General features: G+C 46.6%; 1 long non-coding RNA gene across 1 annotated transcript; it reads right to left on the minus strand.

Annotated features, from left to right (window-relative positions):
- Positions 1–476: 476 nt before the first annotated feature.
- On the minus strand, positions 477–21,169 carry LOC308190583. Its single transcript, XR_013947348.1, has 3 exons — positions 13,563–21,169; positions 2,154–2,551; positions 477–564 (listed from the first exon to the last, which is right to left on the minus strand). It is a non-coding gene; the product is annotated as an uncharacterized lncRNA (long non-coding RNA).
- Positions 21,170–25,791: the final 4,622 nt, after the last annotated feature.

Below are 25,791 nucleotides of genomic sequence, written 5' to 3' on the forward strand. Positions count from 1 at the left end.
CTTCCCTTTGCACATGATACAACTCCAGATTTCCTTCAAATGAGGCAGAGATTTGGAACTTGGAGGACCAGGCTGTCCAGCTCATCTGAAAGACAGCCTAATGAGGATCCTGGCAGCCAGGCTATCTTCTAGAGAAAGCCATTGGAAAGAGGGCTCCAGGCATTGGCTATTTCATGCCCTTTGCATGCCAGACCACCAGCTGCAAACCAGACCCCTGCGAGGTGCTGCCCAGTCTAGAGCAAAAAGGGTTTCCCAGGTGCACAGGGCGAATGAAGACACCATCCCAGAGGTCCTCAGGGGACACACGAGTTTCTTCAGCTCCACTTCCCAAGAGGGCTCACCTCTGAAAGGTGACGCTGAACCCTCTTTGTCATTGAGATCCAGAAAGGAAAAAAATATACATATAAGACTTGCAATAAATGTACCTTTCTGTACCTACATCGCCAGCTGGTGCTCCCAGCAGTGGTGAGAAGTGCAGGGCTTGGCTGCTTCTGGGTTGCAAGCAGCACCCGCCACCTTCCCGTGACTCAGCTCCGTGCTCAACAAACACAGGGTGTTGTCCAGCTGCAGATTTTAACAGGGGGGAAAAAAAAAAGTTTTTTAAAAAAAAAAGAAGAAAAGCTGTGTGTGCAACAGCTGTGAGGGATTATCGGTGTATATTGTGCTGTCCTGCACTGCAAGAATAAAGCATGCTTTAAAGTTTAGGGTAGGAATTATTGATTGTGTTTAATTGCTTATGTCCCATTCCAGACAAGGGATGCAGCTTGCCAGGGTTAATGCAAACACACGATCCCTGCTAAAAAAAGGCATGCCATCAAAGTGCAAAGCAGGAGGCTGCAAGTGGGAGCCAGCCTGGTTTCCTCTGTAGTAATTCCTCTAAAACATTAGGCTTTTGAAAGCAAACAGTGAGGATGGTCCGGGGAATTGAAATCCATCACAGCAAGGAGGGCAGACAGCCCTGCTCCGGCTGCAAGTCAGGAGGGAGGTGGGAAGAAAAGGGAGAGCCGAGAGGGAAAACCGTCCCCGTCGTGTGGCTCATTATCATGACTCTTCTGGTTGCTGCCTCAGTTTATAATCCAGGCTCTGTGGTACTGTAAGAGCTCATTAATTTGGAGTCTGCATTGGTGAGTCAAATGCAATTAAGAATAATCAAAGAAATGTCATCGCAAAATACACTTCATGGATTTCTTTTCAAAGCTATAGTATCACTATAATTATTTGTGGTATAAATTCATAGCACTTCTCCAAACAGACTGTGGTCATCTCTGCAGAAAGACAAAGCTTTTGTAGTAGGAAAGCTGGCTCCAGACACGGCCACAAGCGCTCGGCGGGTTGCTGCCAGTGTTTTACGACTGGAGGCGGTTTAGCAAAGTGCAGATAAGGAGCAGGCTGTGTTTTGCACACAAGTAAAACGACTGACCTGGAACATACTGGTGTGGACATCGACCCAGGATAGGACATCTCTAAACTGGGGATTGTTGGAAGACAACTCAATGGATGAGCCACTTGATACGTACTCTTATACTTTGCCCAAAGCATCCCCTACCTGTCACCCTAGTGATAGGGTATTTGCCTGTGGAAATCAATGTCCAGACCCCATCACTCTAGGAAGCCACCCAGGTCATAAAGCTGGTGGGGCAGATTGGTGGAAGGAGCAGGACAGAAATTTTCACTGAACTTCTTTTTCAAGGGATGATTACTTCTTTGACTAAGTGCCCATTCACTTGCCAAAACAGTTGGGAAACCAGATACTTCATGCTGTAGGGCAACCAGTTCCTGTTGTCTGATGTTGGGATTATTTATTTATTTATTTATTTATTTATTTATTCAAATTGCTTTTAATTTCTGCCTGTTTTCAACCAAAGCATAATTAAACCTAATTTTCCATTGTTCAGTGGGGAGAGGAAGAATCCATTTCCAACCATGTTAAAGACCCTCAGAGCTGTAGGAGAGGACTTGTCCCCCCCCAGAGAACTGTGTGCTCTTCAGTGAAGGTGAGCTCCACTGAAGGATACTGAGCACTGGGTTGAAGGAAGCAGCTCCCTGGTGTTAAAGCATGGCTGGAAATAAAGCACATGCAAATATTTGACTGCGTGCTCTGCGTTGATTAAGTCTGATAAACAAGTGGCCCAATCTGAAAATGCAATATATACCTTTGTGTCAGAGGAAACACAACCTTCTTTACTCATCCACAGTAAGGTTTGGTGGAAGATGGTTCTGCAAGTGTCCTCAGCTCTTTGTTGCCCGCCAAAGCTGGGATTTTCAGTGGGGCCAAGGAGAATTAGATGGCCACGGAGAACCAGATGCCTGCCTCAGGTTGACCTCTCTGCTTGCAAAGGCACCTCCGTTTCTTGGGTGGGCTGAAATTTGCCAGCTGCTGTCATCAGTCAAGCTTACAGCCTTCACCGAAGCTTGGGTTGGCTGGGAACGTGGCAACACAAGTGCCCCACCAAGCACCGGGTGGAAAGATTCACACCTCTGCGATGTGTTGTGTTTTCTCAGGTCTTTTGCTGGTGCATCCTTCAAATTCCTCGCGCAAGTGTGAGTCTGCCTGCAGGAGGGAAATGAAATGTGTGCAAAGGGATTTAACTGATTGCCACCCATTAATTGTCCCACAGTGAGGGCCAAAAGCCTCGGAGAAGATTCCTATTATTATTATTACCAATAATTATAATAACGATTCTCTGGGTTATGGTAGTACCTGAGGTAAAAGAGCCTCCATTGATTGCTATATTTAATGAACGATCACCATGCCCTGGGCAGCATCCAGTCTGCTCTATAAAAACCAGGGATATTACAATCCTCAAGCCAAAACTAAAACAGCTGTAGGGATTTCTCCAAGTCACCCTGAAAGTAAAACACCAGCTGAGCAAACCTGCTCCCAACCAGAATCAAAGCCCCTTCCTCAGACAGCCACCAGCTTTTTATTGCCTTTATTTGCATTTCTTTCCCACCGCATCAGTCACCCCTGGGGTGCCCAGAGTTTCTTGCTGTGACCTGTAGAGGGAACTGTGCAATGTAGCAAAATGGTCCAAAATAGTCTGGTGGGCCCCCTTCCAGGAAAGGGTGTTCCTCACCCATCCCCTCCATCCTTAGCAGACCTCACATTTTCCACTCAATATCTCAGGTGGGCTGGGACCAAATCTGGCTTCCCGTGCAAGACAAGCTCCACAACAACCAGAAGCTGGGCTGCATTTCCAAAATAACATGCAATACCATCTTTCTTTCTTTCTTTCTTTCTTTCTTTCTTTGTCTTTCTTTCTGTCTTTCTTTTTTCTCTTTCTTTTTTTCTTTTCTTTTCTTTTCTTTTCTTTTCTTTTCTTTTCTTTTCTTTTCTTTTCTTTTCTTTTCTTTTCTTTTCTTTTCTTTTCTTTTCTTTTCTTTTCTTTTCTTTTCTTTTCTTTTCTTTTCTTTTCTTTTCTTTTCTTTTCTTTTCTTTTCTTTTCTTTTCTTTTCTTTTCTTTTCTTTTCTTTTCTTTTCTTTTCTTTTCTTTTCTTTTCTTTTCTTTTCTTTTCTTTTCTTTTCTTTTCTTTTCTTTTCTTTTCTTTTTCTTTCTGAAAAACAGCTAGTTTGAGCTATTTTCTCTCTATTTTAACTAACGGTTTCTTAGTTTTTGGGGGCTGCCAGTAGGAAGCTAGAAAAGGGCTGTTTAGCCTGAGGGTAGCTGGGCCACCAGCCAAGGGTTAGCAGAGCCCGGTGTTTCTGGTGAGTGCACCGGGCTCAGCCCTGGTGCTGTGGTTTGGGTCCTGCTTTATTGTCTCCGATGACACTGGAACAAAATGACTCAGGAGACCGTGGAGCCAGACAAACCTTCCTTTCCCCATGGCTAAGATGCAAAGAGACCCTGCTCCCCTTGCTGCCACCACCCTGTGCTGGCCTTGTGGTGCTCCTTGAGCTCGAGATGGGTCAACAAAAGCCTGGCGGAAACAAAACAAAACAAAAAAAATGCCACCTTGTCCTTGCAAATGCGCCCATCTCCTCCCAGCTGCCTGATGAGGAGCTCAGGATTTCCTGCCGCTTGCCATCTCACGGGAGGCACAGGCGAGGCAGGGGGGGCAGGCAGATTTTCTTAGTCATCTGTGGGTATTTCCCGGTCACACAAGGTGCCGCTTCTGTCAGACTTCAGGGTGTTTTGCTGATGTGGCTAAGTACGGCCTGACTCAAAGCCCCTTGCAAAAGCACAGATATCTGGCTGAGGCTGGAAAAGCCAGTGGTTTGAATCTACTTTTCTCCTGACACCGGCATTGTGGAGGAAATGGGCCAAAGCTGGAAGTGACTGATGTTGAGGTCTGCAGATGCCCGATCCCTCCCCTGGGATTTCTCCCTTGGAGAAGTTTCTCTGTGTCCAGAAAATGCAAATCTTGCTGGGCTGGGTTAATATGTTGTTACAGTGCGTGCATAGCCCCCAGCTTGTGTTTCCCTCCATTTCCCTGGGAAAAACAAAAAGAAACAAAAAAACCACCAGCCAACCAATCAACCAAACAAAACAAACAAACAAACAAACAAAACCAAAACTAAAACCTAAACTAAACCAAAAATAATTTTAAAAAAATAAAATAATTAAAAAATATATATTTGGCAGCACCTACAAAATGAAAAAGGAAATGAACCTGAATTCAGGAACTGAAAATGAAGAGGAATTGAAGGATTTAAGACCTGCAGGTCTGAACATTTCTTAGAGGACCTCAGTCTTGAACCTCCTGGTTTTGCTCTCAGCTCCATGAGAGATAGCAATGCAAGCACCCTCTTTTTTTGGAGCTAATCACACTCTCATATAGGAAACATATCACAGCAACCTTGCTGAGTTTTTTGATTGTACTTGTCAGCCCCATCACTGTCTGTGCCATGGAGATAAAAGCCCATCCTGTGCCATAAACATGCCTTTCCCTCTCTCAAGGACTTTCTCCAGGTCTTCACCCCATCCCATGGAGCAATGATGGCTCCTCCACATTTACAGTCACCAGCCCTCATGGTGGTGGGACATGGTTTGACTTTGCGGAGTGAATTGCAACCAACCACACACTAATAAGTGCCTTCACAGACCATGGTGGTGACTTTTATCCAGCCCATTTTTCAAGGCAGAAGCAGGGGTGAAGAGCCAATCTTTCTTCCTGCTCTTTACCTCTCCGAAGGGAGCAGCATCCCTTGCTGACATTAAAGGCGACTGAGCGAAAGGGCACGAATATAAGCCAGGCTTTATATAATTATATAGGGAAGAAAACTGGGATGTCTCTTTGTAGAGGCTGGGAAGGTTCCACTGGAAAACTAGGTTAGACTGAAAAAAAGAAAGAGCCTCTGTAACCCAGAAATAGCTGGGAGGTTTAAGTATAATTTTCCAGCCCTGTGTTATTATGGTACTAATTCGGGTCTGAGAAAGAAATGTAGGTAAAGGTCTCCCAAGGTCAAGAGGAGAAACAAATCACACATGCAGCTTCTTTTTCATACAAAATCCTTTGTCCTGACTGAACAATCTCTATTCACAGAGGGTTTTTTCTCCTCACTGCATGGGAAGCAGAGTTTAATATTTGTGTTTAGCTGACTGATTAATTAATTAGCTGATGTAGAAATAAGGCAGCAGTTAGAGCCCTTCCTTTCACCTGGAAGGTGAGTTTTGGGACCAAGCAAAGCCTGGAAACACCCCACCTGTTCCAGGAGCTAAGGCAGAGGCAAAGCTCCTGCAAGCAGAGCCAGTGAGAAGCTGTGATTTCAATCTGCATCCATGCAGCCTTCCCTTAGGCAGCGAGTGATGGCACAGCTAAGGCCATGCCAGCCTCATCAGCAAGCCCAGAACAAGCAAAGGTTCACCAAAATGTTTATTGTTCTTTGTATTTGCATTTTATTTATTTATTTATTATTTATTATTTTTTTGGGTGAGGCTAATAAAACTTAGCCCCATCATGGACAACCACTGTGCAAAATGCTGCAGGAGAAAAAAGCACCTGTACCTAAGAGGGAACAACCTGCAAATCATGTCAGCTCTCATCAGTCCATGAAGTCCTTTTTTTTTGCAGAGAGCAGTGACCAAAGCCACCTGTGACCAAAGTTCTGCCCTGTCTAGGATGCTGAGAAGCATCAGTGGTTCAAGGAAGGAGGAGGAAGTCAGTGCAACCATTTTTCTGTGAAAGCACGACATTTCCCTTCCCCACCTGAGCTGCACACTTTTTAACAAGTGCTGGGAAAATGAGCAAAATAAACCTGTTGGCTTTGCTTACACCACAGCCAAAACCCAAAAGTCTTTCTGCTTTGCATCTTCCAAGCCCCTTCTTCACGTGAGATCCCTAACGGCATACCTACAAGGGAGAATTTCCAGTTACTGCTTTTGGCACAAATTAAAGCCCCCTTGCTACTCCAGGGCTGTGGTGCATCTGGTAGCAGTTTCACCATACAGCCACCCTGAAATCCAAAAACTGGTGTCCAGAGGAAACCAGCCTCTGGTAGCCGTGCTCAGGACCACTTGATGTTTAATTACTTTTCAGGACTCCTGTTCCTGGGCTTGGTTTCAGCAGCACTGCCAAGTCCACCAATTTTCCATATCCAAGGCTGCAGGCTCAAAGAGAATGAATAATCCCAAGCAGCACTTCTCACCTGTGAGAGCCAAAATTCTGTCCTTTCTGGATTTTATACCCAGAGATGAGAGGTGGTAAGTCTTTTTTTTTTAATTATTTATTTTATTTTATTTTATTTTATTTTATTTTATTTTATTTTATTTTATTTTATTTTATTTTATTTTATTTTATTTTATTTTATTTTATTTTATTTTATTTTTATTTTATTTTATTTTATTTTATTTTATTTTATTTTATTTTATTTTATTTTATTTTATTTTAAATTTAAGTCCCAGCCCTGCAGATTTTTGAACAAGGGAGCTCAGGCCTTGCACCTGTAAATGCATCGGGATGAGATCTCTCTTTGGCAAAGCTGAGCAAGGCTTGAGCTTGATACGGCGTGGCTCAGAAGCTAAATTCTTAGAGAACAACAAAAGAAAATCCCCTAAAACCCCAGACCTCACAGCACATTTTCCACCCTGCCATTTACACGGCAGGTCTTTAAAGGCCAAAAGAGATTTAAAGGCCAACAAAGATTTGCCCTGGCTGGTGCAGAATGCGTTGGGTGGCACAATGAGGGATTTGAAAAGAAATGAAGTCAGAAATACCAGCAAGGTCAGCTGTCACTGTGGGACAGCAGGCAAAAATCACCATTCCTGATGCTTTTCCTTATATTTTGCTCTCCTGAGTCACCCTGTGCTGGGTAGGAGACAGGGCTTAGTCAACAGCTTTGCTTGAGTTGTGGAAAGGCTAGGAAGGAGTTGAGTGTCTTGGGCTTAACCTAACACAGAGGGAAGGAGGTGAGTGTCTTTGGATTAACCTGACATGGAGGATCTCAAAGCCGTGGCTATTTTATCATCGGGGAGAACACAGCTGCAAGCTCAGGCCAGCAGCTGTGCTCCTGGAGTGCCGGACCCCAAAGAACATGGGAGATAAAAGTTGCCTTTGATCTTGTTGGGCTGGGTTTTTATTGCAAGGTCCCTCCATTTATAACTGACTGCAATCGTGGGTTTGTCCTTTGGTGAGGAAGGGTGGGAATCGGGAAAACGAGCAACAAGGCTCTTGGGAGGGGCTGGCCATTTTGGAAGCTGTGTCTTAGGGCCAATATGACAGTCTGCTAGGTCAGATGGGGAAGAGATTATTGCTTTTTCCCCTCCTCCCTGCTCCTTTACAAAATATATCCATGTTCGTCATTGCTCTGTATCAGGGACCTGTCCAGAAACCTTTCCTTATCTCTTGGCTAATCATGCCTGGATGAGGCCAAACTGGAGCTTGCTTCATCTCACAAAGGACTAAACAAACATTCTAGCTCCCGGTGATGCAACTCGAAGTTGATTTTTCCAGTTACTCAACTTCTCTCTCCCTTCGTATAATGTGCTGAACTTTGAAATAAATGCCTCTCTCAGCGATTTCAGCAATTTATGTCAAGAAAATCTGGATGCATCAGAGTGAGAGATAATATTTTCTGACACGGCACAGGAATAAAGCTGCAGCAGTACATGTAGCTCCTGAGCCTGCATCTCCGCTCTGCTGCTGACAAGGTCTATGGCCAAGGGCAAGGTAGTTGAGCTGTCTGTGCCTCAGTTTCCCCACTGCTGAAAAGGGGATCGTGGCATTTATCCCAAGCAAATGAAGCAGGACAGTGTCACACAATATACCTGAAGCACGAAAGGAAGCTCTCTGTGAGGAAAAGGAAATTTGGACTCTGCTGTTTCAGCAGAGAGGATGTTTTACTCTCAATTTGTGCTAAAAAATGCAGCATGTAAAGAGGTGTTGCTGATTATTCCTAAGAATCAGCAACATACATCGCATTTAAAGAATCTTCTCCATATGTTATTTCTGCTTTCTTGGCTGCTTCCCAACACGGGTCGTTATCTCCTGCCTCTTGCAATTGCCCCTGCTACTTCTTTCGGATCCAGCCTCCCCCTTCCCCACCCAAAGTGTCTGTAGAGAGTCACAAGGAGCTTGAAGGACTCAGCTTTAGTGAGACTGAGTGCCCTGATGGGAGCTGAGGGCATTTGGATACTCACAAGAGCAGCTCCCAGCTTGAGGAACTGGATACAATGCTCATATTTTTATGCAAACAGCCTTGCTAATGAGAGAGAGCTCTGCCTCCAAACCCCTCAACAAGATTCCTGGAAGCCTACGGGGTTTGAAATCCACAGCATCCTAGTGATTTATCTGAAAGGAAGGGAAATACAGGAGGCAAACAGGGCCTTGGAGTTGCCTTTTTTTCACCCCACAATGGCTGGGGTTGATCAGCAGATGTTCTAGGGTGGTATAACCTGGCTATGACTGCTTACAGCAGGACACAAAATTGTCCAGCCTCGGCCATGAGATGCCTAAGGGAGAAAATGTTGGATTCGTCTGAATCCTGCTCTCCATCCAGAAGGCACCTTGAGAACTGGGGGGGTGTCACCCCCTCTGCCCACTGAGCAACACCTCAAAACATCACCTCGGAGAGACAGCCCTGGGCAGGGGAACTGCCACCAAAAGAAGCCTGAGTCTCCACCACCCACACCCTCCAAAGAGCAAGGTCCAGCTCAATTTGAGTTGCCCCAGTTGGAAAGCCCAGACTTGGGCAATGTCCTGGGAGGGAAAATCAATGTCCTGGGAGGGAAAATCTTTGCACTTCCCCACAGCATGGGGAATAGCCCTCTTTAATACAACCTCTTTTAACCCTTATATTTTCATGACAGCCCCAAAGCACTGGGACATGGTCTCTGTTCTCCCATTTGTAGACAGGGAGATGGAAGTGCAGCAGAACTAAATACCTTCGTTGCATCCACACAGATGGCCTGGGGCAGAGCAGAGACCTCACGCCAAGCCTTAGGTTACCTTCCAGTGGAGTAAAATGTTGTTCTGAAAGCAAAATAGAGTGGCCTCTGGCTTCCCACACATTATTAGGGTAACATCTTCCAAGTGGGTGAGGCCTCTTTTGGTTCCTGGCCCAAGGCAAAGCTCTTGAGGTGTCCTTCATCCTTCAGCCTGGGGTTTCTGGCATTCTCCTTTTGTTTGGGAGCCACCAGAAAACTGCTCACGTGGAAGTTTGCTCCCCAGGTCCACTTCCAACTGAGACATCACTCGTGAGCACTGCCAGGAGAGCGACACTGGTGCCTTTGGCTTCTGGAGCTCAGCTGCGAGTTGGAGGCAATGATCTGAGCTGAGGTGACCTCAGCCGACCTGAGCCGGCACTTCCACAGCCTCATCCAGCACCGACAGATGCACGGACATGCTCCTCCTCAACCCAGATAGCTCCGTCCCAGCTTCTCTAAAAGGCTTTTTCTCCTCTGTCTGTTCCTGTAACCATCAAAGGAAATTTTGAGCCCTCATCCTAACGTACAGAAGTATTTTTTAAAGCGCTGTGCTGGGCATGAAGACAGCACTTAAAGTGAAAGGGTTAGCAAGAGGTGCAATGGAAGAGGAAGGCTTGGACAGGCTCGTTATTTCCCACTGCTTTTCCTGGCTTCTCTCAGGTTTTGACTGGATTTTGTCCATCTCTGGACCAAGTTTCCTCTCTCTCTCCCTCTGAATGTACCTTAAGAAAACAGATATGTATGTGAAGTGTGGGAATGCTTAGGGTATATAGCAGTGTGTGGCATGCAGCCTCTCATTAGCAGTATCAGTGTAAAGTATATACTGACAAGTACACTTTATACTTGTATATATGTAGAAAGTATAAAGAAAAGACTATAAACAACACCTGTTGTGGTCCCACCCAACATGAGGTGGGCAAGCACCAAAGCCAAGGCTCCTCTCCTGCATGGGGATGGGGGTGACGTGCCAGTTCCTGGCATAAAGATCTCAGCTTCCCTCGGAGCAATGGAGAGGGATGGAGGGAGACCTTGGGCTGGTGTCTGATCCATCTCTGAGTATAGGAGAACCCCCCCTGTAAATGTGCACATATGGACAATTTCTGCAGATGCAGGAGTCCGGTGCCTTGCTGGGATATCACTTGGGCTGTAGTCAGTGGAAGACTTCAGGAAAAATCATCAACAAACAAAACCTCTCCCCTTCCCAAAAATCCTTTAGTAATGAATCCAGGAGCCAGATATGATTTAAAATCACACTGAGGCTTCCTGGAGGATGTCAGGAATAATATCCACTGGTTTTAAGGTCTGCCTGTGACTCACACTAGGGTTAGCACCATCCCAGGATGTCTTTGGGCCTTGAGGTTAAGGTGACTTTTACCCCAGGAATAATCAAGGGGAATTTGGTGAGGATTTTAGTTTCTGTAGGTGCTCTGTGGGTATTTCTCTGGACCCAGTAGGCAGCTCTGCTTTCCCTGCTTTGGATGCCTTCCTGCTACTGCCTGGAGCCTGCACTGAAGCCAGGGTGCAAAATGCAGCTCTTAGTGTGCAAACAGCCTTGGCTGCTCTCCTGGACCTGAGCAAAGGCCATCCGCAGGGAGGTCTGGCTGCAGGTGACCTCCTGACACAGCCTGTCCTCAGCCAAAAGCTGGTCAATATTAGATCAGGCCTTGGGGAGAAGTCAGCTCTTTTGAGATCTTGGGAATATCAGTGCAAGGAGCAGATCCAGGCATCGGTGCTTGCTTGAATAACCGGGGCACAAAGAGAATTTCTAGAGCACTAGGACACCCAATAGGACAAGTCCTCGGGCAGTTTAATTTGGTCAAACCCTCTAGGCCCAAGCTGGCACAAGCTAAAACAACCCCTGAGTAACTATACTCCTCTTTTCTTCTCCCCAGCACCAATTTTGGACTCTCCATCCCCAAATGACACAATAAAAATTAACCCAGAGTCTTCAGAGGCAAAGCACAGCCGTAGACCTGAAGTGCCCCAGGGCTGGATGAGCCCCAACTGAAACACAAAGGAGCTGCTTGTAAAGACAAAACCGGAGCTGCAGCAGGAACACTGCACAGGAATTGCTCCAGAGGTCAAGAGGAGCTGGCTGCTGCATTTTTACCTCTTCATCTGTCAGTAGCATGTACTTGGCAGGATTTTTAATGAAGAACCGGAATTGTTTAATGCAGAGCTGGAACGAAAGGCTGATTTCCCCCAAGCCTTCCCATCACAGCTGCAGAGAAAGCTCCGGATCCCCTCCACTGGACCTGGCCCATCACCTTTGGTGTCCTGTGGGTGTGGGTGTCACCGGCTGGCAGTGCCCACCCCGAGCTGCCTCTGCTTTCAGGGGGGCAGACAGCCCTGTCCCATGGCCACAGGGACCAGGGGGACAAACACAGGAGTTCCCCTGGCTCTCTCCTGACTCAGGTATCACATTCTAGGGTTTGTTCAGGCTTTAACAGCTGGAGTCCTGCCCATTTTAAATAAGAAAAGGGAAACCCCGGAGAGCAAGTGCTCAACATGTTTCTCACACACAAGCACATCCATACAGCCTGCTTAACGCTTTCGGAGATGTGGAGGAAGGGAAAGTTGTTGCATGGTGGAACAGAAATCATTCTAATAGCTTTTGTCATTCGGAAGATTCCCTTGAGCTTTTTTTTTTTTTAATTATTATTTTTAATTTTTTTTCCTTTAATTTTCCCCTCATGCACATAGGGAGCTGCCCTGGAACTGCCCTAAACCCATCCTGCCCTCCTCTGGGTTTTCTTTCCCACCTGAGCTTTCTCTGCAGCCCAAAGAGCCCCTTGTTCCCTCTCTGTCTGTGCCACTCAGAGCAAATAAATCAAAGCAGAAAAGCCAGCTAAAGGGATGGCTTGGAGTTCCCTCCCTGCACCCAGCCCCGGCATGCTGGTGGAGCACGTTACTCCTCGCACAGCCCCAGGCTGGTTTTGCCCCCACTGGGGCTACAGGCTGAGGGCTTTGCTTCTCTGATCTGCAGTGTTTCACACCCAAAGCAGCAGCCAGATGGCTTTGTGGACACTAGATAGATACATAGCCCAGCTAACAGACCCTTCGTGAGCTCTGGACCCCATGCAGAAAGCTCAGCAAGGAAGAGGGGTTCTTAATGGGGTATGTCAGCGAGGACTCCCCTCCAGCTTCCCCTCTATAGAAAGCAGATCTGGTTCATCTGAGGCATCCCAGCCGCACGTGTTGGCCACTTTACAGCAGCCATGGAGATTAAATCCAGCTCTTCCTGCGCTAAAAGCACAGGCCCTTTATTATCTAAACGAAACCTGGCTTCCCTTATGCAGACACGCTGCTGGGCTTGTGACACACAGACGAGGCACCTGGAGTCCTTCCAGGTCATGGCTGCCTCTTGCACACACAAACACACCAGCTGCAAGATCACCCAAATTTTGCCACTGTCCATCGACCTCCCAAACTTCTGAGAGACCTGTAATGAACACATTTTACATGAAAAGCTATTGCCCAAACGAAACCAAGGCTGTTGGGCTAAAACAACAGACTCCGATTAGACCAAACTATATTAATCAGCCCAAGTGCCGCAGCGCGTTTAGCAAGGCTGCCGCTGCCGCTTATTTTTATGAAGTTGTTGGGGTGGGATTTTTCTCTGTGTGCCTTTTTAATGTCAGTGCGTGTGTTTCAAAACCACAACAGTTTTGTTCCTGAGAACAGATGGTGGCTGGGGGCTCTTTCAAGCCAGCTGCAAGAGGAACCTGGCCAGGGCCCCAACTGCTGCGGCGGGTCTCCCACCTGCAAAGGCTGCTTCCTTTCCCTCATCGAGATGAGAAGACGACCCATCTCTGCTACAAAATAAAGGTAAAAATAAAGGCCTAGCCTTCAAAGCTCCCCTTAGTGTCAGGGAGAGCTCTGCCTGACTGCAGATTAAAGGGCAAACACCAGGCACACACAGTACATGCTCGTTCAGCAGCATGCCATGAAGCCTACAAGGGCACAGCAGAAAATGCACCTCATTCACACAAATACACCCTTCTCCTGGTCAGGACCTCAAGTCACTGTCAGATCGCATGCGTTGGGGTTTTTATTAGCATGGCAGAAACCTTATTTAGCTACAGAACAATGGAGCCCAGATGCTGAAACTGCAGGGTTGACCCTAGGCCCTGCCAGGGAAGGGGAGAGGGGTTTGGGGGCAGCAAGGCTGCAGTGTGGGGCTGCAAGCCTGAATCCTACCTGAAGGGTGACAAGTGGAGATCATGGGGGAAGCGAGAACAGAAGGAAAGTCCCTGGACAGGAGGAAGCATCTCAGCACAGCCCACAGCATCGGACCTCCTGCGTCTCGCACCGAGAACAGGGCTGGGACCGCCATGCCTTGTCTCCTCCACCCCACATGTCAGTGCCACCGTTCCTTTTCGTCTGGATCCATCCTGCTTAACTGGGAGCATCTCTGTGAGGAGATGAGCATCCAGGCACCATCGATGGCTGTGGAAGGAGACAGGTCCCTGCAGACAGCACCTTACAGCTCTGGGCTCAGCCTCCTGCAGAGGGGTTTCTCTCCTTGTGTGGGCTACAAGGAGAGCACCTGGTAGCCATGCTTACAGATGGTGCCCCCAGGTAACTGCTTATGTATGACGTGGCTAAATCAGGGCCTGTGGCCTGCAAAGCAGATTTTAGCACATCTCCTAAAACTTGCCTTTGAGGGAGCAAGGAGACCTCAAGAGTAGCAGCAACAAACTTCATATTTGGCCCTGTGCACAAAGGTCTTTCCTCTGTCGAGCTTCTCTCTTTTAAAGAAGTTTCAGCCAAGCAAAACTTCATCCCAGACAGCCCCAGGGAGACCAGGAACCTCTGCAAATACAATATGTTGGGATTAACAACCATGTTTATCAATAGCAGGTAATGTGACCTGACAGGTATTGATTCAGCAGTGCTGCGTCACATTTGCTCAGTATGTAGGTCACTCAAGCACGGGCTCTTCAAATAAGTGTGCAGCATGCCCCGTCTGAGCCATGGGTACAGTACAGGGTGTCCCTTCTGCAAACAGGCAGCGTGGGCCACTCCTCCTGCTTCCCTGGCTTGTTTCATCCAAGGCAATAGGTCAGCTTCATCAGTGTCCAGTGCTAATGACATTTCCACTGGTGCTTGGAGTAGGGCAGTTTTGCATTTCACAGAGAAGTGCACACATAAGGCTGCCACGTGTTTGTTGTTTTCCCCCCACCTCGATGTCTTCCTCTCCCTCCTGCCCGAGTGCACTTTTTGGCCTCTCTGATTCTGCAAAAAATGGGAAATGAGCTGAGGGAGGCGAAGGGGGCTGCAGCATCTGCTGTGTGTGTGCTCAGAGGGGAGAGATCCCGACTGGAGAAGATCTGGGAGGGGAAATGTTTTAAGGCAGAAGAGATGTGAATTTGAGGTCAAAGAAGATGGGAAGGGAAATCTGTTGCACAGGACACTGTGGGATGTGGGTGTCCTGTTATGATGTGATTTGAGAGCAAGGGTATATTCCCTCTACACCTCTCCATCCTTCCTCTATCTATCTGTTACTTCATCCCTCCATCCTTCTGTCTGTCCATCTCTCCGCCCTTCATCCCTCCACCCCTCCATCCTTCTACATGCACCCAGAGCAAGGTCCCCCTTACCCCATGAGGAGCAGCAAGGCTATCTCACCACCAATAGGACAGCGTTAAACACATCCCACACTCTGTTTTCACCATTGGGAACAGTCTGCCTGTGCATCCACCTCCACTGCTGGAGCAGACTTCAGGAGCCAGCTCTTGGTCTGGGATTTCTATTAAACCACCATGCTGTGTCATTTTTTCTTGTTTTTCACTCCCCTCTCTCCAACCACAACCACTTTCAAGCCAGCATGTGAGGGAAGAGGAACTCATGTTGATGTTTTCTCTTTCTCTTGTGGTTCCTCAAATGATTAATAGAGAATCTGGGACTCCTGCACTTCCCACTTAGGAAAATAACAAAATAAAACCATTGGGAAATTCCATGGGTTCTCTCTTCCACAGTTTTTACCAGATCATCCCATAACTGGGGAGTCTAAGAACAGTCTCCTGCCTAAAGAAAACTAGACATTTTCCTCCTTTCAAAGAGCTTATCAGAAAGCAGCTAGGTTTCATATAGCAATAGCAATAATAGAAACACTAATTTTATTTGTGTGGTTTTATTTTCAGCTGGGAAACAGGATGAATTTTTCATGACAAGTTTTGCAAAGAAATGTGGTGGTTTAAGTTTTGCTTTTCCCTTGGCCGGGGGGAAATGGTGGAAATTAGTCATCTGAAATATGGCAAACCAGTCAGGCATTGTTTAGCTCATATATAACCTACCTGAAGCACTACAGACATCCATGGAAAGGAGTGGGGAATCCAGCCTGGGCTGCTACACAGAGAAACCTTGTGTTTCTCAGCCAGGTTTCACGAGTTTTTTTGCTTAGGGCCCCCAGGGTTTGAGCTCCAGAGATGGCAACAGGCATGGGCTCTCCTGGAGCTGTTGGATCTGGGACCAGCAGAAGTCCTCGTTTAGGGCTAACCTAGCACTTAGCAGCATCGGGCCATATTCTGAATGCCTATTATTTATGTTATGCCTGACCCAAGTCTTGGCTCAAGACTTAGAACCTAGGAGATCAAAAAGTCCTCACTTCTCCTGACATTTATTTGCTTTAAGTAGTGCAGATGAGAGCTGTTATCAATTTTCCTTAAGACATTTTATGGTAGCACCACAAGGCTGGAGAAAAGACCCGTTAAGGTTGCGATCTGTGGATTGTGGACTGTGAGCAGCTCATTAAACTCACTGTTGGATGGTAACACAAATGTGAGCGATTAACAACTTTAGTGATGTTTTAATATTGGATATACAAATATAAGTCATTGGCTTTCTTCCAGATTGTAAGGTTGGCTTAAAGTTTAGAAAATTTGTATGTAATGGCTTTTAAGCTTTTCTCCCCAAATGCAAGGGCTAGAAAGCTTCTTAAAACAAATTGTGTGCAAATATTCCAGGATCTGGGCAACGGAAAAAGCCCCAAAATTGGCAGCCTGGGAGCCTTGAATCCTGCCATGGAAAAGATCATCTGCTGGAAACCCGGATTCCCCAAATGTGGTGGTGACCACGGGATGCTCCGGTGGTTTATTTTGTCTTGCGGGCTGTTTGTTGAACGGAGGGGAGTTTCTCATGGACGTGCCCCAGTGCTCTGCAAGTGCACCGTGCGTGCTGCAGGCAGAGCAGCACAATGTTTTCATCTGCTGTGTTTGGCTTCTTTAAAAACAGAAGAGAAACAGCAGCGTCATGTAAGGCTCAGAAGCAAATGGTAAAATTAAAAAGCAAAGGCTTGTTTTGGGATAAGGCTGCGGGACTGAGCTGAAATCTGTTACACATGCTGCTGTAGTCTTAACTTTCTGTAATACTGGAAGGGATCAGAGAGCAAAGCTGTTGACTTTGCTAAGTGTTTGCAGGTCAGGCTATAGGGAAAAATCCCTTCCATGCTCCAGCTTTCTAATGCCAAGGTAAAAAAAAAGAGATGTCTCATGCTGTGCAGTGGGAGATTTCTCTGTTCTTACCTGGGGGAGAGGATGCTGCCCTCCAAAAAGTCCCTTGGCATGGGAACGGGGTGGGGATGGTGGCAGAAGCAGTATGAGAGCCTGACTACTGGGCTGCTGGGGTGTGGGGTGGCACTGAGGTTGTGTGGGTGGCCCAGAAACACTGCCACGGCTGATGGGAACTGCTGAGCTCTTCTGCATGCCTTGCAGAAATGATGTCATGGAAGGAAATTTCGGGTGTTTAGGAGACCCTGTTTGGCACCTCAGCCTTGGCACCGCCACAATGAGTAACTGTTGCTGAACGTGATGATTGATGAAGAACAAAAAAACTGAAGTAGCATTTAAGAGATTAATGCAGCCCAGCTCAAAGCACTGCAGAGCCCACTGCTCCTCTGCCTGATGTGGTCTGCATCATCCCTTCGTGGCTCCCAGCCACAAAACCAAAATGTGCAGCCTGCTGGGATGCTGGTCTGAATGGGATAGATGGATGGATGGATGGATGGATGGATGGATGGATGGATGGATGGATGGATGGATGGGTTGGTGAGTTAAGCTGGATTCAGGAGATCCAGCCTTTGGATTGAACACAATTTTGTTCCACATAATACATGGCAGGCCCCCAGTTAAAATATACTATTCATACCTTTTCTGTGATGTGGCTTTGAAACTACCTTGACCTTCCTTGTTATATAAACATACATAAACATGCACATATATATAAACAACCTTATTTGGGAAAATGTTTTCTCTGGGCTGTATTACCCCAGGAAGACCATAGCAGGGCCTGATAACCAGTCACTGAGGCTTGCAATTACTTAGGGGCATGGTTTAGTGATAGACTTGGCTGTGCTAGGTTAACCGTTAGACTTGATCTTAGAGGTCTCTTCCAACCTAAATGATTCTATGAGTCTATATTTCTATGGAAGGACTTGGGGATTAGGGCAGAACTTAGCAGTACCCTTGCTGCCCTCCTGGTTCTGAGCTCTGCATCAGCATCATTTGCCAGAGATCCTTGCTGTCCCTTATATAAAGGGAAATTGTGTTAACTCAGCTTTTATAAGGAAGGCAGAGGGACAAAACAACTTTTATTGTTACTGTTGTTTTTCTTTCTGTTGCAAGAGCTTCTGCAAAGGGTCTCCTGGTGCTGCATGTTGCATAAAAACACACTGAGGAAAGTGTGCCGGCCTTATGTGACCTACCCAAGGCTGCCAAGGGAGCTGGGGCCAGAGACAGGATTAGGGCTCCACTTCTCAGCTCCTACTCCCGGATTCTCCTTATTAAATGACACCTCATCATTACAATAATGAGATCATCCCTGTTATTTAATTACATTCTCCTTGTTGCTACAAATCCTCTGTGTAGCAATCCAAGTACTTGCTTTCTAAGGTTAGCAGGAACACAGAGATATGTTTCCTGCCTTGCTATAAGATGTATATCACTTAGTTCTTGCCTGACATCAGCTTTTTCCAGCTGTGGCCCTTGAAAAACTGAACTCACATACATGCTCATGCTCTGAGCAGCGAGGTTGTTAATACTCACCTCTTCCTCCACAAATTTAGGTGCAGGCTTAATTTTGTAAACCTGTGGGATTTCTCAAATGCTGCTCATGCTACCAAAGTGAAGTGTCTGCAGGAGCCATGTTCTTGAGGCTACATCCCTTTTGCTTTCTGAAAAGATGTGTCTCTGCAGGGTGCCAGCCTGGAGGAAGTTCCCCACTCCGAGGGATTTGGACATGCTGAGACCTGGCTCTTTGCCCATCTCTTTGGCTTTGCGATGGAGACACTCTTGCCTCTGTCTTATTAAACCCTGGCCCTTGAGGGTGAGGACACGGTGCCTCCAGGGAGAGCTGCTGCTTCTGGTGCTGGTAGCGCTTCGGTAGAGTTCAGCCAGCTTTTTACAACCCATCATTATCTCCTGACACGCAGGGGAAAACAAGAGCTCTGGCAGGAGCATTCATCAGCAGGAATCTGGCTGGGCTTGTTTGCAGGGCCGTGCCCCAGCACAACCTCGGCTGGGGGACCAGGCGCAGGGGTGGCATCAGCTGCACCACAGGAGGACAAAGCATTGACCACCACCACTGCAAGTCATCCCATGGAGAAGAAAGGCCTGGGATGACTTCTTGGGTAGTGGCTCCAGGCTCTGCTTGCATTTCCCCAGCTCTCCCAGGGGCGACTGGGCTTGAATATTTGGCAGCCTCCTCAGCCCAGGGGGAGACTGGAGAGAACTGTGTTTCGGGGTGTGAGATAAAGGCTGGGTGTGCGAGTCGTGGCACGGCTCGTGCGTGGAGCATTGCCTGCTGCAGCTTTTGCCAACCCTGGCTACCAGGGCTACCAACACTTCCCAGTACGACTCCTGTTTGTCTTGGCACTCTTCCCTTGACAATGCTGGTGTTCCCATTGAGGCAGCTCAGGTACTGAGGAGTCACCCATGTGATTTACCCAAGATCACAGTGAAGATGTTGGCCAAGGAGGGATTTAATCCTAAATTAGGGAGATCTTCTAACTTCACGTTTATGTCTTAACCACCCAAAACCTCCTTCCCAGCTTCTTTCACTTGTCATACCTCAGGAAATGATGCCCCACATCTTTTATACATTCTTCTTCAAGATACCTTCAGCTATATTTCCTGTGAAAAGCAAGTAAGCAAAGACACCACCTTGTCCAGGGCATTAATTTTTCATCTCTATGCCATGCCAGGCTGGGCTTGCCTAGCCTTAGTAGATGTCCCAGCTTCTCTCCCCAAATTTTCACCACTTCATTACGACATTGTTCCACGCCGTCAGAAACGAGCCAGTAACTCCCCAGGGCAGGGCTGTGTACCTGTGCAGACTGGGAGGGTCTAGCATACTTTCCAGTACTGAAATAATTAACAATTAAGTCATTAATTAATAGAGCTCATGGATTTCCACCAGCACGTGAAGTTCTTTGCAATGCCTGGGATCAGAAAAATCCTCTCTTATAGTTAAGTGTTGAGTAACAGACCTGGAAGAAAAGAATCAGTGATCTTTCCTACATCCCTGAGAGATGTAAAGACTTCTTGTCAGACAGGCAGAAGCTGCCTTTCCTCCAGACATCTGCAGAAGGGCACTTTGATGCTCATGTTGAGAAATATTCTTGGCTTGCTCTGGCTGGATGAGAAACTGCTGCTATCTAAGAGTGATTTTGCCATGTCTTTCCTCCATGGCAACTGGGATTGGAAGAGGTCATGTACTGGGAGAGAAAAGCCACTCAGTAACTCCATCAGATTGCACAAAGAGCAGAAATATCATCCCATTAGTACCTCCAGTAACCACACGCTTGTTCTAATTGTCTAGCCCCGTTGCTGAGTTCAAAATATCGGTTCAAAACCCTGAGTTTAGCTATCCTACTAGAGCAAACAAGCCCATCAGACACTCTGATCCCAAGACAATGTGGCCATATACTGCCTCAGACAGACAGGCTGACTTGAAGTCCAGAGTTTAAGAAGTGTTTGACTTCAGTGCAATAAAATCAAAGAGGAAGCAAGAAACCTGAAGCAGTACCACAATCATTAACCCATAGTGCTGCTGCAATGAATATCATATTTATGAGCCTGAATGTAATTAAACTGCTTGGGGTGGTCTTTTGTGTACCTGTAAAGCAGTATCTACATGTACAGCACTCTGTAAATAAATAATACACAATAATAATGGTTAATAAAATATGCTGGATGGTGGAGCAATTTGGCTGCTAGCTGGATTGCTGCTGACAATTCAGAGATCTGATTTATGATTTTGAGGTCATTCTGGGAAATATTATACCATTGCTTTGTGATCCTGTTGCCATGCTTTTCTGATTATTTGTATAAGTATATTTATATTTGTATATGCTGTTGGTGGGCAAAGTAAGCACTATTCCATTATACTACAGGCTTGAAGTCAGAAGAGAGCATCATGGTCTTCTTCTTTCGTCTCCTGTATTTCTTGCTGAACTAGTGGTTTTCCACTCGTGGTTTGTGAGTAACGGTGGGTGCAAAGGTTATTTCAGATGATTCTGTGAAGTTGACTAAAACCAGCAAAGGGATTTTTTTTCAGTGTTGTCCACAAGCTACTGGCTTAGCCAATACCTCAAAGTACTAAAACCTATTTCAAAGGTGTCAAAGAGCAGAGCCTTCCCTGTGTTTATTGTCACCATCTGTTTACAACTTGCTTTCCATTTGCATTTCTCTCTCTCCGGACCTCTGTGTTTCATTTTGGTTCTGTCTGTCCAACAGAAGAGCGTTGTTCTATGAGAGAGGTGCTGCTGCAGAGAAAGTGTTGGCTGCCTACAGCCCTGGGATGCATGGCAGGACACTGATTACTTCTGAGGCTTTCATGGAAGAGGCTGGGGAAAGGACACCAGCTGTCAGTGGGCTAGAATTTGCCAGTGTCTGCACTTTAAGGGATATCTGTCTTAGATAAATGAAAGATTTGAGCTTCTCCAGACTCATATTTTGAGGCAGATTCAGCAGTTCTCATCTCAGCTCATTTTATTCTGCACCCTCTCCAGATTTCACAAACTTCATTTAAAAGTCCAGGCAGCACAAACGAATGTGTTTCTGCAGTTCTCTCTCACTAATTCTGCCTATAGAGGTGGTAAGATCTTACCTCCTCTCACCAACAGGTACACCCCTTGCATATTGACAAATTACATGAGCTCTCCTAACCACAACACCCCACTATAAATTCCTGCCCTGCAGCTAGCACCAGGACATCACGAGCTTTCATGGAACTGCTGATCTGCAAAGGATGAATGAATGTCCCTGGCATTATGGTTGGCCTCTGGTTTTGCTAAGGTACATACCGTCCAATGAGTCAACCTCAGAGCTAGTCCAACTGTAATTGGCCTACTCTTCTTCTTAATCCTGGCACCAATTACAGTAATATCATCATACAGAAATGGTCTAGGTCCTATGGTCATCCAGCCTATCCTTTACAGTTGCAGCAAATGCCGTAGTCCACAGTGCCCACCAAACATCTGCTACATCTCCTACATACAGTACCTACTGCAGTTGCCTCCCGACATCAGTTAGACTCTAGACTAGGAGGAAATGGTGAAAAGACATTTTTCTACTCTGTTAATGAAAGAGAGCAGAAGAGATCCCAAGTGATCACACTGTCCTAAGATCTTTCACTGGCCAGAGGGAAGTTAAAGAAAATTCCTAGACAATCTTGGCACGTAGACCATGAAGGAAGATTAGCAGCCCAACAGTTCTTGCCTCCCTTTCCTGACCCCACATCTGATGACTTATTTTATCCAGAGGTTTTAAGCAAGGCATGCTGGTCAGGCATCTGAGATACTGTAATATCATGGCAATCACCAATATTCTCGCTTGCTCCTGTACTTAGGGGTTCAACTTTATCAGTGTATCTAATACAACTTACTGTTACGGTCCGGATCTGAAGTTGCAGCACTTTGTCTGGACTTCTGCTTAAGGACCAGAGCTGGGCTGTCAGACTGGGATAGAGCAGATGGTTGGGGAGGCAGGTCCGAAGGCCACCTGCATCACTGAGCACCCGTTTAGGCAGCAGTAGCAGTAAGCTTGTTATCTTCTGCTCAACTTGCTGTTAGTGGACATCTAATCAATATCATCAATGTGCTGTACAGAGTGATTCATCTTGGCCCAAAGAAGACACCTGCATGTTTAAGGTTAGATGGTATGAATATCATGCTCACTGACTCTTATCAAGCTTCACTGTCTAACCCCAGCTTCATCTGTGCCCTATCAGCTGGTTCCTTCCATAAACTACCCTCTCTGACCCTGGAGGTCTCTTGCTTCCTCTTCTCTGCTTGGAAAGCTCCAAGAACCAACCAAAACTTCATTCCTGTGACAATTAGAAAAAGGCTTCTTATTTCCTCTTATGTCTCACTTTTGTTTTGCTAAGCAAATCAAACCAAACAACTTGCGTCCCCTGTCACCAGACACTGCAGCCAGATTTCTGCTGCACCTGCTCCTGTATAAAGTTGCACGGTGACAATTCCCCATCAGCAACGATGTTTGGAGATCTCTATCAAGGCAGGTGTTCAGCAAATGGTCTCTTTGTACGGGGAGTACCCCACTCTGCTAATTGCCAGCACAAGGTCTGTACAACACAATGACACAAGGCTTTGCAGCTTAAGGCTCTGCATGAGGTGAATATAATCTTCTCCTGAGCCTGAAAGTCTGTTTAAAAAATGTTAACAAACATCTGCTCAAATTAGTGTGCGGCAACAGGTTGTGGGATGAAGTATTCCAGCTCACCAAAAGAAGCTTGGGGGGGGGGGCACCTTAGACTACCACTGCATTAGTTTAGCTGAGCAAAACCATCACTACAAGCATGATGGCAAATGCCAGATGGACCAGTGCTCCTTTAAACTGGTATATCAACAAGTGTGGAGGTGGAAACCAGGGCTGGACAACAAGCAGAAACTGTGTTTTCTAAGGGAGATGGGGTTTGATGTGTTTGGTCGTGCCACTGTAGCAGAGGAAATACTCACTGTGCTTCTTTCCTAGCATTACCCTGAGACTCAATTTGGCTAAAATTTGCCTTTATGATATCAGTTAGAGTGATGTGCAAGTGTCAGTTCACAAGGATTATAAAATGTCTCCCAGAAATTAGTTCGATCCTGTCTATACTTAGCTACTGCATTAAACCATCAGAAAGGCATCAGCAAAATGACAGGGAGGCAGAAATCTGCGTCTTTAGCTAGGATGACTTTCCCCTACTCACCTCCCTTCCCTGACTATCACGCTACACTTAAAACCCAGATCTGAGCTTTGCAGTTCAACTTCAACTTCAAGTTCAACTTCCAGTTTGCTCACAGCTAGAGAGCTGAAAGGCCTCGGTTTTGAGAAAGCAGGTGTGATAAAGCTCCTCCTTGGGCAACAGGAGATTTGCTATTTACTCCAACAGTTCAATGAGTCTTAATTTTGCCTTCTCATGGGCCACATTTATTTGTTACTGAGAGAGGAAAGAAGGCACTTTGTTTACCCCCTGGATGGCCATGGCTCGGAGACGGATTAACCCCAGCCAGATTTCATTCGATGGTGCCTGCAGCACAGCATCCTCTGCAGCCTGCACGCATTGGGGCTGGTTTATTGTTGGAAGCCAAATGGGTGCCAAAGATAAGCCTCCTCAAAGGCACGTCCCTCTCTGATCCTGCTCTTCCACCAGTGGCATGCTAATAAAATAAACTTGGCTGTGCGCGGGCCATGTGCACAGAGCCCGGCTCCCGGACGTGGAATTCCTGGTCCTCGCCAACTTTCCCCTAAAGCTTCGTGATTCCAATAAATCACGGAGCTGAGTTATGGGGCTCTGTTTGGTGGGGGCTGCTTTTAATTGCAGTTTTAGGAACTGTGGGAAAGCAGAATTAATGCCATATGTTTTTTAGGCTTTCGAACCAGTCGCAGGGTCTCGCTTTCAGTTTTGGCCGGGATTCAAACATCACAGCGAATTTTCAGGTTCCTCTGTGTCAAGCCACAGCACGAGGGGGAAGGGGAGGAGGGATGATGGTGGGGAGTGCTATGGGATGAGGGAGGGTGCTGGTGCCTGGTGCTGTGCTGCTGGGGTGGGGATGCAGGGGAAAATAAAAATGCTTCCAGAGGTGAAGTGGAGCCCTCCAGGTAAAATCCATCTCCTTTCTGGTCTTCACCATGGACAGGCAAGCCTGAAACTTGTGAAAAAGGGAATGGGTTGAGAACGGGAATGGACCATATGGTGCTGCCATGTCAGGGCCTTTTTTCTGGGTACTGGTTTCTCTCATGCTGCTCCTTTTACTAATTTGCCTTCCCACAGTGCTCTCCATACTCAGTGGCGTGGTGCCTTCTTCACCCCTCTCCCCACTGCCATCAGGCTGTGCTACGGGCATGAATTTGCAAAGGATGAGCTTGAAGGAACTTCAAGGTAGAGCTTCTATACAGAAGGACTGAAGTCAGCAAGCACAGGTTTGCCCCTAAAATCAGGCTGTAGATATCAAAAGGGAACTAGGCTCCCTTTTGCTGTTTGAAGCTGTCTGGTCCCTGCCACTGTGACCCTGGAGACTGTATCTCCAGGTGTGTCCAGCCTGCTTCCTTCTGGAGACCCATAACTGAGACCTCAAGGCTGCTCTCAGAGGACAGATTTCACAAAATACAGTTTCCCCCTGTGCCTAGCAAGGGAATGGGGGACTCACGGTGTTGTAGGCTTACTTGTATATACAGTTATGAATGTGCAGTGACTGGGGCCCATAAGCAATCAAGCAGAACTGCAAAGGAAAGACCCCTGTGTCCTGGCTCATGCCAGGAAAAAGAAATCAGAGATTTTTATAAGCTCTGTGCATCAGGGGAGCCACGGTGAGGGTTCTCAAGAGTGAGCAAGGTCCCAGCTGAACATGGAGGTCCAACACAGAAGCAACCTCATTTTCTCTCTTTCCCTCTTCTCTCCAATACTCAGTTATTTTGAGTTTGAGTTTGACACATCCTAAAACCAGCATGGGATGTCCAGTCAGCAGTGGTGAGGGAAGACATGACTCTTGTCCGGGTGGGGACCTATCCAGCACATGACCGTCATTTGGAACGTGACTAATTATGACAATAAGTCACCAATGGTAAATTACAAAAGGATGACTCTGGCCAAGACAGAGGTAATAACTAGTTAGCTCATTTGCTAATATGGTGTAAGGAAGGAGAAGCCTGGCTGCTGACTCAAATCTGATGGGGTGAAAAAGCATGTGTGACATCTCACAGCAGGTGGATGGAGTTTTCCATCTTATTGTCTCTTCTGGACTATTTTGCCTCTTCTGGGCGTTGCCATCGGTGCCACCATGACAACTTGCTCTGAAATTTATCCAGCAACTGAAAAGCACCTGCATGTAATAAGAGAAGGGATGTGATGTGCATTAAAAAAGCATCTAAGGAATCGTTTCTGTCATCTCTGAGTAGGTGTAAATACCTGATGACTTCTAGAGCTT

Source organism: Anser brachyrhynchus, assembly GCF_964034855.1.
Source record: "Anser brachyrhynchus genome assembly, chromosome: 2".
Lineage (NCBI taxonomy): Eukaryota > Metazoa > Chordata > Aves > Anseriformes > Anatidae > Anser > Anser brachyrhynchus.